Source organism: Salmo salar, chromosome ssa09 (assembly GCF_905237065.1).
Source record: "Salmo salar chromosome ssa09, Ssal_v3.1, whole genome shotgun sequence".
In the NCBI taxonomy this organism is placed as follows: Eukaryota; Metazoa; Chordata; class Actinopteri; order Salmoniformes; family Salmonidae; genus Salmo; species Salmo salar.
In genome coordinates, this window is record NC_059450.1 from 103,751,981 (window position 1) to 103,776,829 (window position 24,849).

General features: G+C 44.5%; 1 pseudogene; it reads left to right on the forward strand.

Moving 5' to 3' along the window:
* Nucleotides 1–4,389: 4,389 nt before the first annotated feature.
* LOC123744692 (matrix metalloproteinase-17-like) overlaps nt 4,390–24,849 on the forward strand; it is a 98,130-nt pseudogene continuing 77,670 nt past the window's right edge.

Here is a 24,849-nt window from a genome sequence, read left to right on the forward strand (position 1 = left end):
TCAACCTGGAACCTCTCCTCCTCCTCCACCACCTCTTCTCCCTCCTCCTCCGCCTCCCACACCTCCTCTCCCCGTCCCATGCCTCACATGGTAGGCCTCGTACATTCGCTGTGGCGGCTATCGTACGGAGGGGAGCTGAAGGGTGACATTGAGGAGACCGGGAGGGTTGGACACTGCTGCCCATAAATCAGATACCGTCTGGGCAGGCAGCCCCAGGAGCCCCTGCCGAGACCATGCACCCCACCACCAGCCCCATCCACCCGCCAGTCTGGGACACGCTGACATGTATAACCTGTTTGATTTCCTCTCTTTGATTGAAACACACATCTCTGGGGAAAGCAGCTCTGTAGGGTTTTAAATTAAGACACTTAAGGTAAGGAGCACTGTACTCACAAGGTTAGGCAAATATTGATGTGGTGGTTTTCTTTTGTCTCCCAGCCTTTCTCTGCATGTCAGTAATATTTTCTTGTGGGTTTCTTTCATATATGTTCATCTCACAGAGTGCATGCTCAAACAAAAAGGAAAACAGTGATTTTATATGTCTTGAATAATTGACAGTTTCCAAGGATCTACAACATCTGATCAGTGAAACATGTAACAGCCACCAGTGGCCTGAACCAATAGTTGTCTTTGACATGTTTTTCCTGTTGCCCACCATATCCCTATGGAATACTGACTCTATTGAAAATCAGTCATATTCATCAATCACTTTTCCCACGATAATTCAATGAAGATGTGTGTATGTTGACCCAATGTCTCTAAAAGAATAGTATGAGCAATGCCCTGGGCCATTATCTCATGATATGGGTAATCCATGTACAGTAGAACCTCTGTGGATTTTGTCACATACACACACATTCAGGGACGGTCTCGGGGACAGAGGATGTGGGTGTGTATAAGAAAAGGACACTTGACAGGTTGATAACAGCACTTACTTTCTTTTAAAGTCTGGTGCTTCCATAGAGGAGAAAGAAAAAACTGCATTGAAAATACCAAAGCCAGACCCTCTCTCAGATAAGGTATCTTTCCTTTTTTTTACAGCTGCACTGGACTGAATGTGAATGGAAGGGAGAAGGCATGATCGGAATGAAAAAACAAGACACAGAGGTACGTTCTCAGGGGGATACAAAGAAAGAAAACAGAATAGATATGACTTAGCATCATCTGTATGTGCCTCTTAACATTGCCAGATAGCCTTCTTATTTTCTCGCAGATAGGTCTGGGGTCTTGGTCAAATCTGTTTATGAATAACATTATAGCCTTCTGCAAAAGAGAAGACAACACAGGAATCAGATGTGATGTGAATATTCCTCATTAACAGTGAAACTTTTACTTCTTGTGTGTGTATAGATCTATTTTTCATGTTCTACAGTACGCTATTGTCCTTGAGCTCTTTTGGTCACACTTCAGTACCTACACACACACACACACAAGTCCAGAGAGTACAAAAGCAAAGAGATTAATTAATGCCCAGTTGACATTTCTGTCTGTTTGTTTGTGAGTGTTTAAAGACTGTAATCTTAACCTGTCCAATGGGAATGCCCATTAGGCAGTGCTGGCAGTGGAGATGCAGAATGCACCAGGTTGAGATGCACAGTGTGATAAACACAATTACAGGCAGACAGAAACCGTCTCAATGCTGGCTCTCAAATAAACAACCCCCCACCCGTACCAAACCCTGCTCCAAAAAGCCTTCACATTGTTATCAATAGACTGGCATAACATCTCTGAAACATTCAATACCTAAGACATTACATTGCTTTAGGTCATGTTTTAGGTAATGTTAATGTTATGATGAGTGACAGGGGTACAAGATAATTGAGGTAGAGATGTACATATAGGTAGGGGTAAAGTGACTGGGTAGCAGCAGTGTATGTGATGTGTCAAAAGAGAGAACAGTCTGTGGCTGGACTCTTCGACAATCTTTAGGGCCTTCCTCTGACACCGCCTGGTATAGAGGTCCTGGATGGCAGGGAGCTCGGCCCTAGTGATATACTGGGCTGTATACATTACTCTCTGTAGCGCCTTGCGGTTGGATGCCAAGCAGCTGCCATACCAAGTGGTGATGCAGCCAGTCAAGATGCTGTCAATGGTGCAGCTGTAGAACGTTTTGAGGATACAGACACCCATTTACATACAAAGCTTTGTATCATAGGGCTATCACTGGATATTAATTCAACGTGTTACAGTCTCTCTCCTTACTTGTGACTTTGAACGCCACAACACAAAGATGAAATAATGTATATCCACAACAACAAAGTGTAACTCATCTGCTAAAGAAGAATATGAATGATCTGATTGTCTGTTTTCCATTGTGAACCCCTCTGTTTTTGTGTAATTGTGATGATCTCTACTTTTTTCCAAATTGGTTTGTGGTTTTCTGTGATGTCTTTTGAAATGCCAGAGTAATGAGGGGGAGAAAATATAACAGCTTCTGTATTTCAGAGGCATACGCATTATTTTCAGTCCAAGGAGTTTGCTGCTGGCGATATATGTATATTTAATTGGGTGTCAGTTGGCTCCCTGAACACTCACTTGTACATTCTGGGGGCTCCTGGACTCTAACAACTACAGAAAGCCATAACATGTATCCCTGGTTTGCTAAACACCCCAACTAGTTAACAAATTATGATATATCTATTTATGGTTTTATACAGGAACCGTGTTTGAAATGTAGATCCATAGGTTCAGGAGGAATGGATACTTAACTATTCTTTAAACTTCATCATAGACTCAGCCTATGGATTCCTATAGGCTACAGTCAGGTCAGGTGGGACAGAGAATGATGGATAAATGGGGATCATTAGTGAGGCAGAAATCTGCTTTGGAGGAAAGTATATGTAATATTCAAATAGATGGAAGACTTCTGGTGTGCGTGTGCGTGTGCGCGTGCGTGTGTGTGTGTATGTGTGTGTGTGCGTGCGCATGCATGCGTGTGTCTGTATACGTGCTTGACATACAAAAATATTAAATTACATCAGTTAGTTTGCTCTAGAAATAATTGCAGGCCGGTGGGCCCTTATTGCGTATCATAATTTTCTAGATACTGCAAGGCCCCATTTGTCAATCATTTCACCCTGAAAACAAATGTCTGGAGAACATCTTACAAACGTCCTAACATGGTCCTCAATTATGTCCTTGTAACTTACAGGGAACTAGACAAAGGTCCAACAGAGAACGTTCCCTTGGGACCATCACGTGATGTCCTGAAGACTAGTAAAATGAAAGTCCTGAGAACATGTAAAGATTTTCAAAAAAGCTTACAGGGAACTCCGCAAAGGTCCCCCAAAGAACGTTTCCCAAGGACCATCAAACCACGTCCTGAAGAGTAGTAAAATGAAGGTCCTGAAAATGTCCTAAAAAGGTCCTAACATGGTCCTCCGTGACTGATGTCCTGGTAACTTACAGTGAACTAGACAACAGTCCCCCAGAGAACGTTCTCCCCATACGCTTAACCTAGCACCTCGCCCATGCTAAGCTTATAGCCTACCTAACCCTCTACACATCGTTGTTTCCACATAAGCTACTGTAGGCTTGCTTCATGTAGTCTACGCATAGGCCTAGGTAACTTTGCAACATCACCAGGTACTATAGCCTATGGGTATGCCTATATAGACTCTCTCTGTGGTAGGCATGGCCATTTAACGTTGGGTTTCACCTGTACAATTTTACTTTGGCTAATGATATAGGCCTACATTTTACCCTGTGGACTAACATTGTTTTCATTCGAACAAATGTATTCAGAGATGCCAGACATCTCTAAACTGTGCATGTCTGTCTGATGCACACTGTAGCGCCTGCAACTCTGAAACCGAGGTCACAAAATTAAAAGGGCGTGATAGATCCAATACTATGCCCATTCTATGTGAACTGAATAATGCGCCTTTATTCTCTCCTCCCATCCCTGGCTAAATTCCTCTCCACTCTCTCACCGTGCGTCGCGTCAGTCTCAGTTTCCAATGCTCCGCGCAGGGAGCGCAAGCCTACCTCCGTTTGCCGGTATTGCAGTGTTGCAGAGGGAATATTAATTGAACGGATTCTATTTCTTTGCCCCGTGGGTATCTTGCACATTCTGAGATAAATAGCCTACACACTCCTATGCCGGGAAATATAAGTTATATGTCTTTGTAAATAATTGTCGGCGTAATGTGGTCCACTGAGGAACAGCAATAGCCCATGACTGAAATGGTTTTTCAGGACGCGGATCTTGGTGGAAACTAACTGCAAAATTCCTCAATTTTTTTATTGGCATCTTTGGCTCTGTGTGATATGTGTTTCATGTGTTTACGCGCAACAGTGAGGTAGACTTCTCTTACATTCCGTTTTGGAAACGGATGCGAGGGATCCGGACCTGGGTGATTTATTTGGTGGTGCGGGGGCGGGGACCCGTGTCTGAGCGCTGCATGAGCAGCGAGTGACAGGGCATGATGTGTCAATTTTTTCGGAAGTGGAAGTCCGTGCGGCGCGTTTGGATTATTTCTCCAGAGATGCTCCTGCTGCCTATGTTTTGGTTTTTATCTCAGGCTCGAGCGGCACCCTCTCTGACGGCTGAGCAGATGGACATGGGGGTGGTAAGAGCCTATAGTCTTTCAACACTTTTACAATGAATCTTTGAACCTAGTCTACTGCAGTGGACACACATTTTTATGGGTTAAATACGTAGCCTACGCAGATTCTGGAATAATATAGCTGAACTTTTATCCATATAGGCCTACATGTAGGGCTGTTGAAATAAACTACCTCATAGTTCATCATCAGCATATCAACATGATGCCACCTCTGGTGTGTAATTGTAAGCTAACTCCTGCGCATTCAGTGAACATTGAGAAATCAATTGCTTTATAGTCCATGCTATGGCAGTGTTGGGGAAACGTCGCATTTGGTTGTAACCTAGTTATTGGCTTCAATCATTTAGAAACAGAAGTAGGGAAGATGATGCATAATTGGGAGTGAGTAGACTATCGTGTGTCCTGTAGTTTCTCCGGAGCATTTGCCTAATATATAAAAATAAATGTTCTGTGAAACCAGTCTCACTTTGGGTAAATATTTTAATGGTAGGCTTATCATAATTATTTGGGCATTCTTCATGGGCTATTCTATGTGAGCGATTGCTCCCTTAATGTCTGTCAGTGGTCAATGTATAGGCTAGATGCCAAGCTCGTTTGAGAGAAAATAGCTCTGCATGGTTCTCTATAGCACTGTGCAGTTTGTAATAAATCTTAAAGTACGGATAAATACAGGAATTACATATAAATCCATCCCTGTATTTATCCGTGTCCACTTGCACAATGTGATGTAGCCTACAATTCCTGTGTCATAATCATATGTAACCTGGTCTCAGAGCATTTTGTTTCATTCTGTATGTAATTTCGAGAATACGTTTAGTATGATATGTACCTTTTGTATGGTGTTTATTCATTTGTGTATGTCCATCATCCATTTCGTATCATATGTGAAGAATAACAATTCGTATGATATGGTACGAATTTGTAAATCATACAAAATATTCCTATTTGCAAAACGTATGATATGTTACGAATTTCCATTTGTTGTGGCTAACGTTGGCTAGGTGGCTAAAGCTAAAGTAAGCTAGGTTAGGGGTTAAGGTTAAGGTTAGGAGTTAGGATAAAGGGGAAGGGAAGGGTTAGCTAAAAGGGTTAAGGTTAGGGTTAGGGAAGCTTTTTCCAAACTCGTTCCTTGGGACCCCAAGTGGTGCATGTTTTGGTTTTTGCCCTAATGCTACAGAGCTGATTCAAATTATCAAAGCTTGATGATTAGTTGATTATTTTAATCGGCTGTATAGTGCTAGGGCAAAAACTAAATTGTGCACCGAGTTTGGGAAACCCTGGGTTAGGGGAAGGGTTAGCTAAAATGCTAAGTAGTTGCAAAGTTGCTGCAAAGTAGTAAGTAGTTAAAAAGTTGCTAAAATGCTAAAGTTGTCCTTGATGATATTCAAACATGCAACCTTTGTGTTGCTAGAGGTTTGCGTTATACGCCCCCATCTGTCTTATGTAACCATACCAAGCGTAGCATATCATCTCTTTGACAAAAATCACCACTAAAATAATCAGTTTATAGGTCATTTACACTAATAATCAAAGCATTGAATTAGTTGAGAGTTGAGAAATTCTCTAAATGGCCCTCATTTACCCATTAAAGTTGCCCAAAGCTATTTGATTTAGACTGTATTATCAGAGTAAAATATATATTTTTTCATTCAGGCTTGTATTCAATAAGCACTATCCAAGCTTTATAATGATTTCCCATTCTATTGAGAGGATTATTATCATCCCCAAAATACTTTTGTACAGCATTACAGTAATCTGTCCTGCCCCTACCCACCCCACCCCACCCCAAACACCTCTCTCTCTCTCTCTCTCTCTCTCTCTCTCTCTCGCTCCCCCTCTCTCAATTCAAGGGCTTTATTGGCATGGGAAACGTGTTAACATTGCCAAAGCAAGTGAAATAGATAATAACCAATAAAAATGAACAGTAATCTCTCTCTGTCTCTCTCTGTCTCTATCACTCTCTCTACCTCATGTAAACTCACAACACGCAAGATGTAGCTGTTCCTCCCTAGTTTTCAAAGTTAATTCTCTAATATGGAGGCTGAGGGGCAGAAAATGATATTTTCTCAGTGATAGCCCATAAACAAGGGTCACACAAAGGTTTTTCATGTGCTGACCTCCACATGGCCCTCTTGGAGCCCAGTGAGTGGTGTAGGTGCTGTAAGATTGCACATTTAGCGAAGCTGCTCCATGTCTCTGTGGAGCTGACACATTAAACACAGTGGAAACTCTAATTGCTCAGGTGTTACTGTGTGGACCAGGGCCTGCTGGCACCATTGCTGGGATGTGTCAGTGCAGAAGTTGACCAGCTCAGCGGGTAATAGGTTGGCAAATGACTGAACCTTATCAGTGTGGCACAGAAAGGAAGCAGAGGACTTAGAGAGGGGATCAATCTGCACAACCAGCCCATCCACAACACATGCTTTACAGCAGAGATGTGATCGGGTGATTACACAGACGATTTAACGTACAATACGTAGAAGTTCCCACTACAGGAGGGTGTTGGTCAATACCCAGACAGACAGATGGAATGACTTCTGTCCCCTGGATTGCCACCCCATCTCGCCTCCTTCTGCGGCCGGCTGGGTTTAAAGTAAGGTTTGCATGGGGCAGGTGGGTGTGTTGCTCAATGAGAGCCATTTCCCCTGCTCAGCAGAACCATGTCTGAAACTACAATGTACCAGGGGCTTGGGGTGAGCCCCCCTTCAGACAGTCCACCAGAGACACACCAGACACCGTCTCGATGTTGGGATTATTGTAATTGTACGTCACATGCACAGTCCAATATGCAATTTCACAACATACGTCAAATGGACACATAATAGGTCTAATCAGCACTATATGCTTTCTGCCTATCATATAATTTTTACAATATGGTTTTCAGTCTGCTGGTACTGAGAGCCCTAGCTCCCCAGGGGACAACTCTCACAGCTCTTAGACTTCTCTTTAGATGTCATACAGGCCAATTGAGGAAGCACTGCATTTTTTAATCAGCCAGCAAATCACTATTGTATAGGGCATGTATTTGCCTACATTAAATTCACAATGAACTGCAGTAGAGAGAAAACAACCTCTTTTGCAAAACTAGAGTTGTTATCACACCCTAAATTTAGTGACAGCTCTTATGAGAAACAGTGTGGAATGGTTCTGGCTGAAATGAGTGAAATGTGTGAAGATATGAAGTGTTACTGTTTGACTCTTTCATCCTGTTTGGAGATAGGCAGGATGGTAACGACCATACCTCACCAGCCTGTCTCTGTCCTAAAGTGGAGAATCTCATTTTGCTGTAATTTCTTTAATATGACAGCACCATCTGGTCCCATCTTCAGTGGAGTGGAGAGGATAGGAGGATACCACTCCCAGAAATATCTCACACAGCCCAGCCAGGCACACAAGCACAGCCACCCTCATTAGGACACTCCCCCCTTGAGCACCACACAGTCCAGCCGTGTCACTTTCTCTCAGCTCACTCTGTCCCACCTATAGTGCTTCTCCTCTGGAACTCTATAGATAGGATGCATTCCTTCACCAACACCTGGCTATTCCAATTACCCAGAGATGCGTCGTCAAGAGAGGGATGAAAGATGGGGATTGATTGACGGGTAAAGGAGTTAGTGTGGCTCTGAAAGGAGCAATCAAACAGAGGCACAAAAAAGTGCACACCAAACAAAAAAAAGCTGTCTCACCACTTAGACAAGGGGCCCACATGAAATCAAAATAGTCTCTGCGTCTGGGAAGGAACTGTCTCTCTGGACTAATGCTTTGGGGAGAGATTTGCACCTGTGGTGAGGAGAGAGGAGAAGTTTTTACTTAATTGTCCTCGTTAGCTGTAGTCGTGACCAACATCAAATCAAACTTTATTTGCCACATGCACCGAATACAAGTGTAGACTTTACCGCGAAATGCTTACTTACAAGCCCTTAACCAACAGTGCAGTTCAAGGAGAAGAAAGTATTTACCAAGTAGGCTAAAATAAAAAGTAATAATTAAAAGTAACACAATAAGAATAACAATAACGAAGGCTATATACAGGGGCCACCAGTACCGAGTCAGTGTGCAGGGGTACAGGCTAGTTGAGGTAATCTGTACATGTAGGTGGGGGCAAAGTGACTATGCATAGGTAACAAACAAACAGCGAGTAGCAGCAGTGTACAAGGGGGGGTGTCAATGTAAATTGTCCGGTGGCGATTTTTATGAATTGTTCATCAGTCTAATGGCTTGGGGGTAGAAGCTGTTAAGGAGCCTTTTGGTTCTAGACTTGGCGCTCCAGTACCGCTTGCCTTGCGGTAGCAGAGAAAACAGTCTATAACTTGGGTGACTGGAGTCTCTGACAATTTTATAGGCTTTCCTCAGACACCACCTATTATATAGGCCCTGGATGGCAGGGAAGCTTGGGTGATGTACTGGGCCGTTCGCACTACCCTCTGTAGCGTTTTGCGGTCAGATGCCAAGCAGTTGCCATACCAGGTGGTGATGCAACCGGTCAGGATGCTCTCGATGGTGCAGCTGTAGAACCTTTTGAGGATCTGGGGGCCCATGCCAAATCTTTTCAGGCTCCTGAGGGGGATAAGTTTTTGTCGTGCCCTCTTCACGACTGTCTTGGTATGTTTGGACCATGATAGTTCGTTGGTGATGTGGACACCAAGGAACTTGAAACTCTCGACCCACTCTGCTACAGCCCCGTTGATGTTAATGGGGGCATGTTTGGCCCACCTTTTCCTGTAGTCCACGTACCGCTCCTTTGTCTTGCTCACATTGAGGGAGAGGTTGTTGTCCTGGCACCACACTGCCAGTTCTCTGACCTCCTCCGTATAGGCCATCTCATCGTTGTCGGTGATCAGGCCTAACACTGTTGTGTCGTCAGCAAACTTAATGATGGTGTTGGAGCCGTGTTTTGCTCACTCTAAGTTGCGCGCATGCTCGGGCACGCAGCTCCCGGGACTGCCAAGCAGAATAAATATCAGCCCGCACAGAGAAGCACAAGATTGAACTTCACTCAACTTTCTAGAGTTTTCCCCCTTCCTTAACACTGTTAACGTTTCCCTTTACTGTGGGAATTGTGATCGAATCAACGCAAAATTAGCCACTTTTAATACAACATACCGAAACAAAACGAACTATGCAAGAGATTTTGTTGTATGCAGAATGCATCGGAGTAGGATTCTATTGCATTGACACACAGTCGTGTGTTCGACTGTGTGTCAATGCAATAGAATCCTACTCCGATGCATTCAGCCCATACTCTACGCATAACTAATCAGAGCTGCAGTAGGCCTAGAGTATTTGCAAATAGACCATTGCCCAGTGGTGGAAAAAGTACCCAATTGTCTAACTTGAGTAAAAGTAAAGATACCGTGCCAAGGTTAATAGAAAATGACTCAAGCAAAAGTGAAAGTCACCCAATAAAAGTATTTGAATTTTAAATATACCTAAGTATCAAAAGTAAAAGTTTGAATAATAAAAAATTCCTTATATTAAGAAAACCAGATGGCATAATTTTCTTGTTTTTTAAGTTTACGCATAGCCAGGGGCACACTCCAACACTCAGACATAATTTACAAACAAAGCATTTGTGTTTAGTGAGTCTGCCAGATCAGGGGCTGTCACGTCCTGGCCAGTATAAGGGTTAATTGTTATTGTAGTTTGGTCAGGACGTGGCAGAGGGTATTTGTTTTATGTGGTCCGGGGTGGTGTTTTGGTAAAAGGGTGTTTGATTTAGTATTTCCGGGTTTTTGGTTTATGGTCTATGTTTATGTATTTCTATGTGTAGTCTAGTAAGTGTGTTTCTATGTAGAGTTAATTGGGGTGGACTTCCAATTGAAGGCAGCTGTGTGGTGTTGCCTTTGATTGGAAGTCCTATATTAGTTGGGTGTGTTTGTGGGAAATTGTTCTGTGTTTAGCCTTGTGCCTTGCCAGACTGTCTGTGGATCGTTCGTTGTCTTGTTTGTTGTTTTTGTGTTCTTTTTTGATTTAATAAATGTTCAAAATGAACAAACACATTCCTGCTGCATTTTGGTCCTCCTTCACCGACGATAACCGTGACAGAATTTCCTACCAAACCAGGACCAAGCAGCAGAGGAAGGAGCAGTGGGATTTTGAGTTGGACTATGGTGAGAGATGGACTTGGGAGGAGATCTTGAAGGGAGAAGGCTCCTACACTTGGGAGGAGATCCAATCAGGAAAAGATCGCCTTCCATGGGGACAGGTGGTAAGAGAGAGAGAGGAAAGGCGAAAGGCTGGTATGGACCGGGAACGTTTCCGAGGAACACGACTGGCGTTGAAGCACGAGAGGCACCCCCAATACATTTTTTTGGGGGGGCACACGGGTAGTTTGGCTAGGCATAGGAAGAGCTGGAAGCCAGCTACCCGTGGTTATATGGAGGAGCGTATGAGGTGGAGAGCGCCATGTTTCGCTGAGGAGCGCACTATCTCACCCATACGCACGCACAGTCCGGTGCGCGTTATTCCAGCCCCTCGCAGGTGCCGTGCTAGAGCGGGCATCCAGCCTGGTAGGAGGATGCCTGCGCAGCGCATCTGGTCGCTGGTACGCCTCCGAGGACCAGGCTACCCAACTCCCGCTCTACGCACGGCTACCATCAGGCCCCTGCACAGCCCAGTCTGCCCTGTACAAGCACCCCGCTCGTACAGGGCTACTAGTTCCATCCAGCCGAGACGGGTTGTGCAGGAGGTAAGATCAAGACCGAATGTGCGCCTCCATAGCCCTGGGTTTCCAGCTCCTGTCTCTCGTGCGGACCCGGAAGTGCGTCAACCCAGTCCGACTCGTCCTGTTCCCGCTCCCCGCACTAGCCTGGAGGTGCGTGTTCTCAATCTGGTACGCCCAGTACCAGCACCACGCCCCAGGCTTCAAGTGCGTAAAGCCAGCCTCGCCAGTCAACAGTCACCAGAGCTGCCCGCCAGTCAACAGTCGCCAGAGCTGCCCGCCAGTCAACAGTCGCCAGAGCTGCCCGCCAGTCAACAGTCGCCAGAGCTGCCCGCCAGTCAACAGTCGCCAGAGCTGCCCGCCAGTCAACAGTCGCCAGAGCTGCCCGCCAGTCAACAGTCGCCAGTGCCTGCCCGTCAGTGAGAAATCGCCAGAGCCGCCCGTCAGTGAAGAGTCGCCAGAGCCACCCACTAGTCAGGAGCTGCCAGAGTGGCCAGACTGCCCGGAACTGCCGGAGTGGCCAGACTGCCCGGAACTGCCGGAGTGGCCATACTGTCCCGAGTGGCCAGACTGCCCGGAACTGCCGGAGTGGCCAGACTGCCCGGAACTGCCGGAGTGGCCAGACTGCCCGGAACTGCCGGAGTGGCCAGACTGCCCGGAACTGCCGGAGTGGCCAGACTGCCCGGAACTGCCGGAGTGGCCAGACTGCCCTGAACTGCCGGAGTGGCCAGACTGCCCTGAACTGCCGGAGTGGCCAGACTGTCCCGAGTGGCCAGACTGCCCGGAACTGCCGGAGTGGCCAGACTGCCCTGAACTGCCGGAGTGGCCAGACTGCCCTGAACTGCCGGAGAGGCCAGACTGCCCTGAACTGCCGGAGTGGCCAGACTGCCCTGAACTGCCGGAGTGGCCAGACTGCCCTGAACTGCCGGAGTGGCCAGACTGCCCTGAACTGCCGGAGTGGCCAGACTGCCCTGAACTGCCGGAGTGGCCAGACTGCCCTGAACTGCCGGAGTGGCCAGACTGCCCTGAACTGCCGGAGTGGCCAGACTGCCCTGAACGTCCCGAGCTGCCAGACTGCCCAGACTGTCCCGAGCTGCCAGGCTGCCCAGACTGTCCCGAGCTGCCAGGCTGCCCAGACTGTCCCGAGCTGCCAGACTGCCCAGACTGTCCCGAGCTGCCAGACTGCCCCGAGCTGCCAGAGTGGCCCGACTGCCTGGAACGGCCAAAACCGGAGCCACGTCCAGATATAGGTGGGTTGGGGAGGGGGGGTGTAGCACAGTGCCGTCGTTGACGGCAGCCACCCTCCCTTCCCTCCCTTTAGTAGGGGGGAATTGTAGTTTTGTTGTTTGGGGTTGTTGTTTTTTTTTTTTTTTTAAGGTGCTTCCGGGGTTAGCACCTTTAAGGGGGGGGTACTGTCACGTCCTGGCCAGTATAAGGGTTAATTGTTATTGTAGTTTGGTCAGGACGTGGCAGAGGGTATTTGTTTTATGTGGTCCGGGGTGGTGTTTTGGTAAAAGGGTGTTTGATTTAGTATTTCCGGGTTTTTGGTTTATGGTCTATGTTTATGTATTTCTATGTGTAGTCTAGTAAGTGTGTTTCTATGTAGAGTTAATTGGGGTGGACTTCCAATTGAAGGCAGCTGTGTGGTGTTGCCTTTGATTGGAAGTCCTATATTAGTTGGGTGTGTTTGTGGGAAATTGTTCTGTGTTTAGCCTTGTGCCTTGCCAGACTGTCTGTGGATCGTTCGTTCTCTTGTTTGTTGTTTTTGTGTTCCTTTTTGATTTAATAAATGTTCAAAATGAACAAACACAGTCCTGCTGCATTTTGGTCCTCCTTCACCGACGATAACCGTGACAGGGGCAGTGGGGATGACCAGGGTGTCATCCCAACCCTGGTCAGGGAAAATGTACGGAGTAAAAATGACATTATTTTCTTTAGGAATGTAGTGAAGTAAAAGTAAAAGTTGTCCAAAATATAAATAGTAAAGTACAGACACCCCCAAAGAAAATACTTAAGTAGTACTTTAAAGTATTTTTACTTAAATACTTTACACCACTGCCATTGTCATATATACATCTGTGCCATTCACAGTGCCATCTGGGCAAGAGAGGTCGTGAGTAGATGCACTTGTTTTGAGATAAAAGTGAGTACTGCATGTATCATTTACTAGTTAGTGAGTTATTAGCCCAGTTATAAATCATTTGTAGTCAGCAATGGGGGAGTGATTGCTTCCTACAAGAGTACAAAACATGTACATTTGTAGACATCTTTGAAAAGTGAGTCAGGTAAAGAGCTTTTTTTCATCTTAAGTGGGCAGTGTTGTATTTTGAGAGAGGCTTGAATAAGCTAAGTAGCCAAAAGGCAGAGGGTAGCATAATTTGTCTGATTCTCTGTAATAATGGTAGGGGAATAATAATGCATTTATTTTGTGAAGTAGTTTCTTCTTATCAAACAACACAACATTTTCAGTCACCTCCTTGTCTGAAGGACAAGTGGATAAACAGGTTCATGTCAAGCCCTGCATGTTTTTTCAGAAGTTTCATGGAATGTAGACCTACATTGAACACCCCACATTGGCTGCTACTGTAGGCTGAATGATGAATGAACAGCTATTTACATAATACAAAATTATGGGATGCATTTTCTCCATTGTTTTTGATGGTAGGCCACTCTGGTAGGCCTACATTATGATCACATAGCCACAATAGCCTACTTGGCCACTGTTAAAACTGTAACTTAAAGCAGGTACAGCCCCCGTGTTCACAGTAAACTCACGCCGGAAGTTGCAAAGGAATTTTCACACGTTTGCGCTCAGCAAACCTGAAATTTGCTGTGTCGAACAGAATTCGAGGGAACATTGGTCTTGACTAAAGTGTGTTGAGTTATGTGACTAGGTCAAAATTGTGTGGGATTTTAATAATAATAGTCTGGTCTGCCTTTTCTTTCTCACAATCCTCTGGTTCCAATGCAGTCCACTTTTAGCACCTCTGTCCTACTTTCAGGAGGCACTGTGGATGCCTGTGACCTCACGTCCATTGCACGGTATCGTGGGGGCTCAGATTTGGGGCAAGGAGATTATTTCAGGAACAATGTCTAGGGGGAGGAGGCCACAGTGCAAGAGAGAATATTACGGTACGGAGAAAGAGGGAGAGAAAGAGAGAGAGGCACTCAGATGTGTGATATAGTATAGCCATACCCACTCAGAAAGAAAGTGAGATCTAAGACGGCCCTCCAATCCCTCCATATCCAACCTGTCATCCCTTCCTTGTTCAAGTGTATTACGGTGCCGACTGTAGGTTCTTGAGGAGATTGTCAGATTTGCTGAAGGGTTTAGGACAGCATCAAAGGCCCTATCCGTGAGGTTTTGCAGATCCTGACACCTCATTGGCAGGAATCCCAGCTCTGCCTTCTGGGATTCCTGCTTGGCAGCTGTGCTGACCTCATCCTGACCCTGTCAATCAACATAAAGACAGACATATCCAGACCCTTGGTAGATCAAACACTCATACTTTGCAGTATAAGATAACAAAATCAAGAAGTTTGTTCTTGTGAAGCGACCACACGCCGAACAGCCACATACGCATACATAAACTCACACACACCAAATTGGATTACCTCATAATATTCCGAGCAACATTGACTATGATCAGAGAAACAATACTTCACTGGCCAGAAAACTGTACTTGCAATCTCTAGATTTATTGCAAGCCATTGTAATCTTGCATGCATCAAAAAAAGAGATGTTCAAGGAAATTCCAAATGCCAGAAAGGATGGCAGACAGTAGTAATGGATCACATTGTGTGGGCGATGGAACGGGAATTACTTTTCTCTGCAACAGAGCTGCACGCAATCTCCCTCTTTCTCCATTCGCTCACAAGGATTTTTTAAACTGAGGTTCACGAACAAAGCTGCTACACTCCAAGGCAACCATATTGAAAACCAGAAATCAGCTCCATATGCTCCCCTGTCTTATGTTATCCAAAGGGGTCCCCCCTCTCCCTGTCCCATCTCAGATCAAGGGAATAGTCACCATCACCATCCAAAGGACCACGGAGCTCTTGTAATTACTGTGGTTTCTGGTGTTGCGCTGGCTTGCCTGTCGCAGCTCAAAATAACTGAGGCCAGCCAGCCATTCTGGCAATGCACAACCTTAAAGCACTATCAAGGAAACGCCAAAGCAATAACAGAGGTCCTCTTAGATTGCTTGCCGAAATTAGCAGAATAAAGAAACTGTGTGTATTTGGAGTATATGCACATGTCTGCATGTGATCGGGTGTGTATATGTGTGGTATGCATGCATAATGCGTTCATGTGAGGGCAAGTCAAAACAGTCAGTAAAGCAGTCACTTCCCACTCTGTGGAAGCAGGCCAAATGAATGTAAAAGCCAACCAGTTGCGGATGTGGTTGACAGCCCCCTTTGGCTTTTAATAAGTTTATTCATTTTCCAAGTTGTTCTGAGCCACGCAGCAGGTTATCCTGCCGTTTGGCTCTCATTAGCATTTGTCAGTTATTAACAAGATGAAGGAGAGCAGAGGAGAGAAAAAATTGAAGCGAAAAAGCTTCTTCAGATGCAAGGAACGTCAGAGAAATCATTTTAGTGAGTGGAGGCGTTTGATTTGCAGCGTAGAATCAGCTTCAAGTCTGCCGTGTAATGTTCTCATGACGAGAGCCCATTCCTCTGCTGGTCCTTATGGAAGAAGGAAGGAAGGACCAGGCTGGGTTAGCTAGCAGCTTGTTTTCAGAGGTCTGCTAGTGCTAATGGAATTATGTTTAATTTACAAACGCGAGAGGCTGATGGGATCAGGGAATGGAATTGTATTGAGTTATTAGGTGAGAGTAATCAGTATGTGATGAAAATCATCTTAACCACACATACAGTATTGGAGAGTAATTGTAACATTCAAGGTTGCATCTATAGGTCCTCATTAGTGCAACAATTAGTTATTGACAGGATTTTCTCTCAGCAGAGCCCGTGGGAGACAAAGAGAGGTGAGAGTCTATTCTCTGTATGGATGTCTTAATGAAAATGTAATGAATTAAAGTGCTGTGTAAAAGTAGTTCAGTAGAAAATAAGTTACTCCTTGATTGACAGTGCTTCTCTAGATTTCTCACAGCCCATACAAAGTGCAAAACCACCACGTCACAAACCTGTATCAGTTTATGAGAAATGTTCTATGTGGAGAAGGCAGGCAGGATCCCTGTGTGGACTGGGTTGGCTCAGTAGGTAGCCAACTAAAGGTAATGCCCCTCACTGTGTCCTTGATATGGACTCCTCACCTCACTGGCTTCAGTCAAAATGGATTTTCAATAAATGGATTACTGCCTCTGAGTAAGACAACATTGTAAGTCACACTGGAAAATGTAATCTGCTCAGAGAATAGTGTACATAAGCAGGGATAGAAATGGGCTTATGCTTTAACCTCTTCGCTGCTTGTGGCTTTTAGGTATTCCTGTACTCACATACGTTTCACTGGCTTTGTAGAAAAGTCCACAGATCTGCTAAAGAGCTCTTCCCTTCAGATGGAATGGGATGGTTAGTCCCCAAAAGCCAGAGCCGAAGCTGAAGATGAGCTTATTCACAGCGGCCGAGGTGGATTTTTGTTTCCTGATTGGTTCATTCTCTGATCTTTATAACAGTGTTGCAGTAGATTCTAGCCCTATATAGGGAGTCAGTATAAATGTTTGATGTACACACTGCGTTATGTTGTGATACAAGAGGTGCTCAATATCTTACTCTCATTCTCTCTTTGTCATCTCGTTCTTCTCCCACTCTTTCTCAACTCCTTATGACTTTCATTGAAATAATCTGCACCTCCCTTTTTCTTCTTCTTTCTCTCCCTTTCTCCCCACCCTCTTTCTCTCAATCCCCTCTATGGCTTTGGCACAGACACTCATCCCTGGGAAGATGCATAGTGCTGCAACTGGAAGCCGGTTGGCATTTAATAACCCAACAAGTCAATATGACCTTAATGGTTGGCCGCTCATTAAGTTATGTGCCGCGTCATCAGTTCCATAATTGTTTTTGCGCCATTATTAATTTGATTTCAGCCTGGCGCTGATCTGAGGGGCCGTTATTGGCACATCGAACAGGAGTAATGGGCCGTGCCCAGCTAGAAAGAAGCTGGTGCAGTTTATAGCAGGGTCACAGTAGGGTGTCTTCTATATTTATGTACAGCCGTGGTTTCCAAACTTTTTATAGTCCCGTACCCCTTCAAATATTCAATCTCCAGCTGCGTACCCCCTCTAGCGCCAGGGTCAGCACACTCTCAAATGTTGTTTTTTGCCATCATTGTAAGCCTGCGACACGCACACTATGCAATACATATATTAAACATAAGAATGAGTGTGTTTTTGTCACAACCCGGCTCGAACTACAAAAATCTCTGAAACTGGAAACACTCATCTCCCTCACTAGCTTTAAGCACCAACTATCAGAGCAGCTCCCAGATCACTGCACCTGTACATAGCCCATCTATAATTTAGCCCAACTACTACCTCTTCCCCTACTGTATTTATTTATTTAATTTATTTTTTGCTCCTTTGCACCATATTATTTATATTTTAACTTTGAACTTTCTTCAAATTACAAATCTACCATTCCAGTGTTTTATTTGCTATACTTTATTTACTTTGCCACCATGGCCTTTTTTGCCTTTACCTCCTTTATCTCACATCATTTGCTCACATTGTATATAGTCTTATTTATTTATTTTTTCTACTGTATCATTGATTGTATGTTGTTTTACTCCATGTGTAACTCTGTGTTTTTGTATGTTGTCGAACTGCTTTGCTTTATCTTGGCCAGGTCGCAATTGTAAATGAGAACTTGTTCTCAACTTGCCTACCTGGTTAAATAAAGGTGAAATAAAATAAAATAAATAAAAAATGGGAAGTGACAAAGAGCTCTTATAGGACCAGGGCACAAACAATAATAATACTTAATCATTTTGCTCTTTATTTAGCCATCTTACATATTAAACCTTATTTGTTCATTAAAAATTGTGAATAACTCACCACAGGTTAATGAGAAGGGTGTGCTTGCAAGGATGCACATAACTCTGCAATGTTGAGTTGTATTGGAGAGAGTCTCAGTCTTAAATCATTTCCCACACACAGTCTGTGCCTGTATTTCGTTTTCATGCTAGTGAGGCCCGAGAATCCACTCTTACATTAGGTACGTAGTTGCAAATGGCATCAGTGTCTAAACAGCGCGATTTGCCAAGGCAAGAAACTCTGAGCACAGCCCTATCCAGAAATCTGGCAGTGGCTTCTGATTAAATTACATTTTCACAGAACCGCTTGTTGCAATTTCGATTAGTCTCTCTTGTTCAGATATCGGTAAGTGGACTGGAAGCAGGGCATGAAAGGGATAACGAATCCAGTTGTTTGTGTCGTCCGTTTCGGGAAAGTACCTGCGTAATTGCGGACCCAACTCACTCAGGTGCTTCGCTATATCACATTTGACATTGTCTGTAAGCTTGAGTTCATTTGCACACAAGAAATCATACCAAGATGGAAAGACCTGTGTGTTTTCTTTGTTAATGCAGACAAAGAGGAGCTCCAACTTCTGATTCATATCCTCAATTATGTCCCACACATTGAATATAGTTGCGGAGAGTCCCTGTAATCCTAGATTCAGATCATTCAGGCGAGAAAAAACATCAATCAGTTAGGCCAGTCGTGTGAGAAACTCGTCATCATGTGAAAATTAGACAAGTGAAAATGATGGTCAGTAAAGTTTAAGCTCGTCTCTCAATTCCAAAAAACTTGTCAATACTTTGCCCCTTGATAACCATGTTGTAAAAGCGTTATGGTCGCTGCCCATATTGCATAATGCAGAAAATACACGAGAGTTCAGGGGCCTTGCTTTAACAAAGTTAACCATTTTCACTGTAGTGTGAAAATGGACTGTTTGAAAATGTGAATCACATTTTTATTTGGCGTACCCCAGTTTGGGAATAGCCCATGTACAGTATAGGAACGGAAATATGAGCAGCACAATAATGCCTTTAAAGTGACCAAAAGTCCTTACTTGCACAGACACCTTAAGAGCATGTTTTTATTAATTTAACGAGGCAAGTAAGTTCAGAACAAATTCTTATTTTTAATGATAACCTAGGAACAGTGAACTGCCTTGTTCAGGGGCAGAACGACAGATTTTTACCTTGTCAGCTCGGGGATTCGATCTTGCAACCTTTCGGTTACTAGTCCAGCACTCTAACCACTAGGCTACCTGCCACCCCAACGAAATCCTATGGAGCCCAAAGAGATCCTATTTAATTACTATTATGTAATTCTAGAATGTAACCTATGTTCAGTAGTTTGTTCCTGTATTTATACATGCACGGTTCCATTTGGTAAACAAATAAAACCTTGTCATGTTCTGCTCTGCAATATCCAATTTTCCTATCTATTACTGAACAAAAATATAAACACAACGTGTAAAGTTTTGGTCCCATGTTTCATGAGCTGAAATAAAAGATCCCAGAATTTGTTATCCATCCAGCTGACAGGTGTGTCATATCAAGAAGCTCTTTTAAACAGCATGATCATTACGCAGGTGCACCTTGTGCTGCGGACAATAAAGGCCACTCTAAATGGTGCAGTTTGGTCACACAACACAATGCCATAGATGTGTTACGTTTTGAGGGAGCATGCAATTGGCATGCTGACTGCAGGAATGTCCACCAGAGCTGTTGCCAGATAATTTAATGTTCATTTCTCTGCCATAAGCCGCCTCCAACGTCGTTTTAGATAATTTTGTAATACGTCCAACCGGCCTCACAATCACAGATCACTTGTAACCATGCCAGTCCCGGAACTCCACATCCGGCTTCTTCACATGCGGGATCATCTGAGACCAGCCACCCGGACAGCTGATGAAACTGAGGAGTATTTCGGTCTGTAATAAAGCCCTTTCATGGGGGAAAACTCATTGTGATTGACTGGGCCTGGCTCCCAAGTGGGTGGGCCTATGCCCTCCCAAGCCCACCCATGGCTGCGCTCCTGCTCAGTCATATAAAATCCATACATTAGGGCCTTAGGAATTTACTTCAATTGACTGATTTCCTTATATGAACGGTAACTCAGTAAAATCATTGAAATTGTTGCATGTTGCGTTTTTGTTCAGTATAATTACCTCTGCATCTAAAAAGAAGAGTTCGGAGAAAGAGAGAGAGATTCCTGGCCTGGACAGTCCAAGAATATGCGGACCCAGCTGAATCCTCTACTTTTGTGTGCTCTCTCTCATTGTTCAGTAGAATCTTATAATGGACTAAGTCAGGACTTTCAGCGTAAGGTGAAGATAATAGAGAACAGGCTTACTGTGCTCTGCGTCGTGTTATTATCAATTTTTCCAGATCATTTGTCTCCTCCATCTGCCTGTGGTTTGCATCCTGCAACCCTAACCACCTTTTCCACTTTACCAATACACTGCTTTAATTAAGTGGTTCTGTTTCACCATGTGCCAATATATCAGACTATAAATACATTTGACCGAGAGACAGTCCCACAAAAAATCCTCCTGATTCACACAAAAATATACACTCAAGATTTTCCCTGTTTTTGTGGAACGATCTGAAGTCGATGACTATGGTTTGCGATAACTTATGGAAGTGTGTAAACATGCCGTGTGAAGTGTTAAATGATATATTCATAATTTAACACATAAGCAGGCATTTTATTAATTTGCTAGTCGCATTTGTCATAGAGCCCCATAGCCCACTGCTACTGCCTGGCTGCCAGACTGCCATTCATGAATGTTACATCATGTTTCTGTCCTCTTAGATCTCCCTGCTCTGCCTGGGGGTAAGTGTCTGGGGCTGGGGTTTGACAGCAGGCCCTGCAATGAGGCGAGCCCCATGGTCCCAGTGTGGCGTCACAGACTCATACATGAAGACGGGATTTAAGGAGAGAGGAGACTGAATAGCTAATTTACAGTCTCATTAGTGAGATGGCTACTGTGATCAGTGGGTGCTGCTGTGTGGGGTGGTATCACTACCCCACCCTTCCTACCATGCCGGCTAAGCTCTGTATGGGCACCCCTCCTCACCATCCAACATGGCAAATGAGATCTAATTTAGCATGAGCCAAGCAAGAGGAACTCACAGGCCACTGCATACATTGGATCACTGACACACACGCACACATACACACACACACACATGCACACATACCCACATACACACATGAACACAGTGCTGTAATGCCACAGTATGTGGGTTATTTGAGTCCAGACCGTTTTTTTAATGGGAGTGTTGGTGGAGTTTGAACTTTGGCATCATTTCTAAGAACAATTCAGTCTAGGGGTGCCAGGTAGCAGCTAGTGTCCCCTCAGTCTCCAACCAAAACACAATCTCCTGCCTCACCTTATTTCTTCAGAATTGGTTGTCCATTTTCAATTTAAGAGTTGTTTGCTTCAGCAGTACTTGTTTTAACTTTGTTCATTCAAAAGTCTTTAGTGAAGTCTTTGCCTCTGAAAATAGCCTTTTCTCCATCACTGGTTGACGGTGATTCACAGTGGGACATTGTTGTGCTGTTTCATGGCCGTAGGTGCTGGGTTCTCTCCATGAACAAGACACACAATATCTAGATTATGTAGGCTGTCTTCGGCCCTGCCATTCTAGTGGCTCCTGGCATTCCACCCACTCTGAAAGCTGCTGGCACGGTCCCTGTACTCAGGTAACACAGGAAAACCTTATGTCACAGTAAGTCCTCGTCACCCAACACTGTGATGCACTTTTCACCACCCGGGGCAATTCTGAAATGTTGTTTTCATTGTGTTATTGTGATGTTCCAGTTCCTTCCTTTTCTGGGGAAACTGGTAGTGTGTCTAATGCAGTTTGTTGCAGCTAGGGGTTGTAACATCCTTGCGTGTGAAAATGTCAGTAGAAACTTTCACACTGTCTGCCTTGCAGGATGAAAAGTTTGTTTATCCTGTGGCGTTGATGGGGCTTGTAATATCCATTGTCAGGTTTTTTTTGTATGTGGTTTAAGTGTGTGTGGGTTCAAGACCAGTTGGTGCTGTTACTCAATGTGTTGTCAAGGAGGCTCACGGCTTAAACTAGGAGGGCAAATCTGTCTCTATGCCACTAGTCTTTACCTTCCTGGCCATGAATTACATACAGACACATACATAAATACTCACACACATAGTTGTACATAGACATACACACCAAAATATAAGCACAACATGTAAAGTGTTGGTCCCATGTTTCATGAGCTGAAATAAAAGATCCCAGAAATGTTCCATATACACCAAAAGCTTATTTCTCTCAAACTGTGTGCACAAATTTGTTTACATCCCTGTTAGTGAGCATTTCTCCTTTACCAAGATAATCTATCCACCTGACAGGTGTGGCATATCAAGAAGCTGATTAAACAGCATGATTATTACACAGGTGCACCTTGTGCCTGCCAGAAAATAAAAGGCCAGTCTAAAATGTGCAGTTTTGTCACACAACATAATGCCATAGATGTCTCAAGTTTTGAGGGAGTGTGGAATATCCACCAGAGCTGTTGCCAGATAAGTGAATGTTCATTTCTCTACCATAAGCCCCCTCCAACGTCATTTTAGAGAATTTGGCAGTACGTCCAACCGGCCTCACAATCGCAGACCTTGTGTATTCACACCAGCCCTGGACCTCCACATCCGGCTTCTTCACCTGCGGGATCGTCTGAGACCAGCCACCCGGACAGCTGATGAAACTGAGGAGTATTTCTGTCTGTAATAAACCCCTTTTGTGGGGGAAAACTCATTCTGATTGGATGTGGGTGTGCCTATGCCCTCCCAGGCCCATCCATGGCTGCGCCCCTGCTCAGTCATGTGAAATCCATACATTAGGGCTTAAGGAATTTATTTCAATTGACTGATTTCCTTATATGAACTGTAACACAGTAAAATCATTGAAATTGTTGCATGTTGCGTTTATATTTTTGTTCAGTATATATACACATACTGACACTCAACCTTGTTCATATAAATGGTAACAATAACACTTAGACCTACACAAATAAATGCATATGCATACAGTCACACTAACGCACCCTGGCTAGTACACACAGTAATAACTCACAGACAAACACAAACCACTCACCTATTCAACCAGCCTGAGGATTTGCATTCTCCCCGGCACACACACACACACACACACTTCTGGATTCTCCATAACACTAGATGGCGTATAACAGTTATGCAGGTGTTCCTTGGCAGGTCTGGTGGATGGCAGTCAGTCTATGTGTGTGACTGTGCAGGTCTTTCACTTCCCTCTGTGACATATGGAATGAGTATCACAGTAGGGCACCAGGCCAGCTTTATTCTAACCTTCAGTGTGGGGCGTTTGGCACGGCGCCATGTCAGATTGGTACCCAAAAGAGATCCAACATCGAATGGTTCTAGAGGTTTGGACCCACTTTGGCAGTTAAATAAAACTACTGTTTTAGGGGGTCTCCAAATTGGCTCCGACATCACAGTTTGTTTATTTTCTAACTTGAGCTGACTTTTGTTTACCGTGCGTGTTCTCCCTGGCGGGGTTGAATTCAGAAGCACACATATAAAACGCTGACTAACTGAGAGCCTCTGATGTGGGATTTGGTCTTTATTCTCAGTGTAAATACTTGCCAAGGGGTGATGGGGCCAGAAATGGGTACTTCCTCCACCACAGTGAAAAGGTGCCAATGATGGGATGGATGATATCTGTTATCAGAAGCTGTTTTTAGCTGCGCTTTAGCCTCAATCCCTGTCACGTTACCACAGTGAATCAGTCTACAGTTAGGCCTCCTTTGAAAAAATTGTGCGCCGGAGGAACAGCTGTCCTCCGGAACAGCCCCATCGCTCCCCCTTCACACACAGACACACACTTGACCGGTCCAATGCAGATCGCTCTCATCGAGCTGACAACAGTTACCATTAACCGGTCGAGGTTAGCCCCACACAGAGGGCCAGTGTGAAGGATCTGCCATATTGATCCCCCCCTTCTCTCTCTCTATCCGTCCCGGCAGGTTTGAATGAATCACCTGTCCTGTGTCTATGAGGGGTGACTTGCCTGTTCAATAGAGTCTGAGACCCATTAGCCTCGTGTCACTGATGTACCTGCTGGGACCATGCTGACAGTCCCTTGATTTCCCTCGGTCTCTCTCTCCCTCTCTGTCTTTGTCTCTCCATTTCTCTTTCTCTATCTCATTTTCTGTCTCTCCCCCTCTATTTCCTCCCTCTCCCTTCCACCCCCTCTCTCTCTCCACCCGAACCCTCTTGCTCTCCTTCTTCCCTCTCGCCATCTCTGTCAGCAGCCAGTCCCTCATCATCAACTCAAATGAAATCAGATTATATTTGTCACAGTTTACCTTACAATGAAATGTTTACTTACTTACCACAATGCAATTCATGAAATAGAGTTAAGAAAATATTTACTAAATAAACTAAAAGTGACTTTGATTGGATAATAAACATTGAGTAGCAGCAGTGTAAAAACAAAGGGTGAGTGTCAATGTAAATAGTCTGCTGAACAATTAATAAAATGGTCACCCAATCTTTTAGCTTTCCAGCAAGTCAGTTTCTGTCCTGCTAGAGTTGCCCCGGTCAACTGTAAGTGCTGTTATTGTGAGGTGGAAACGTCTAGGA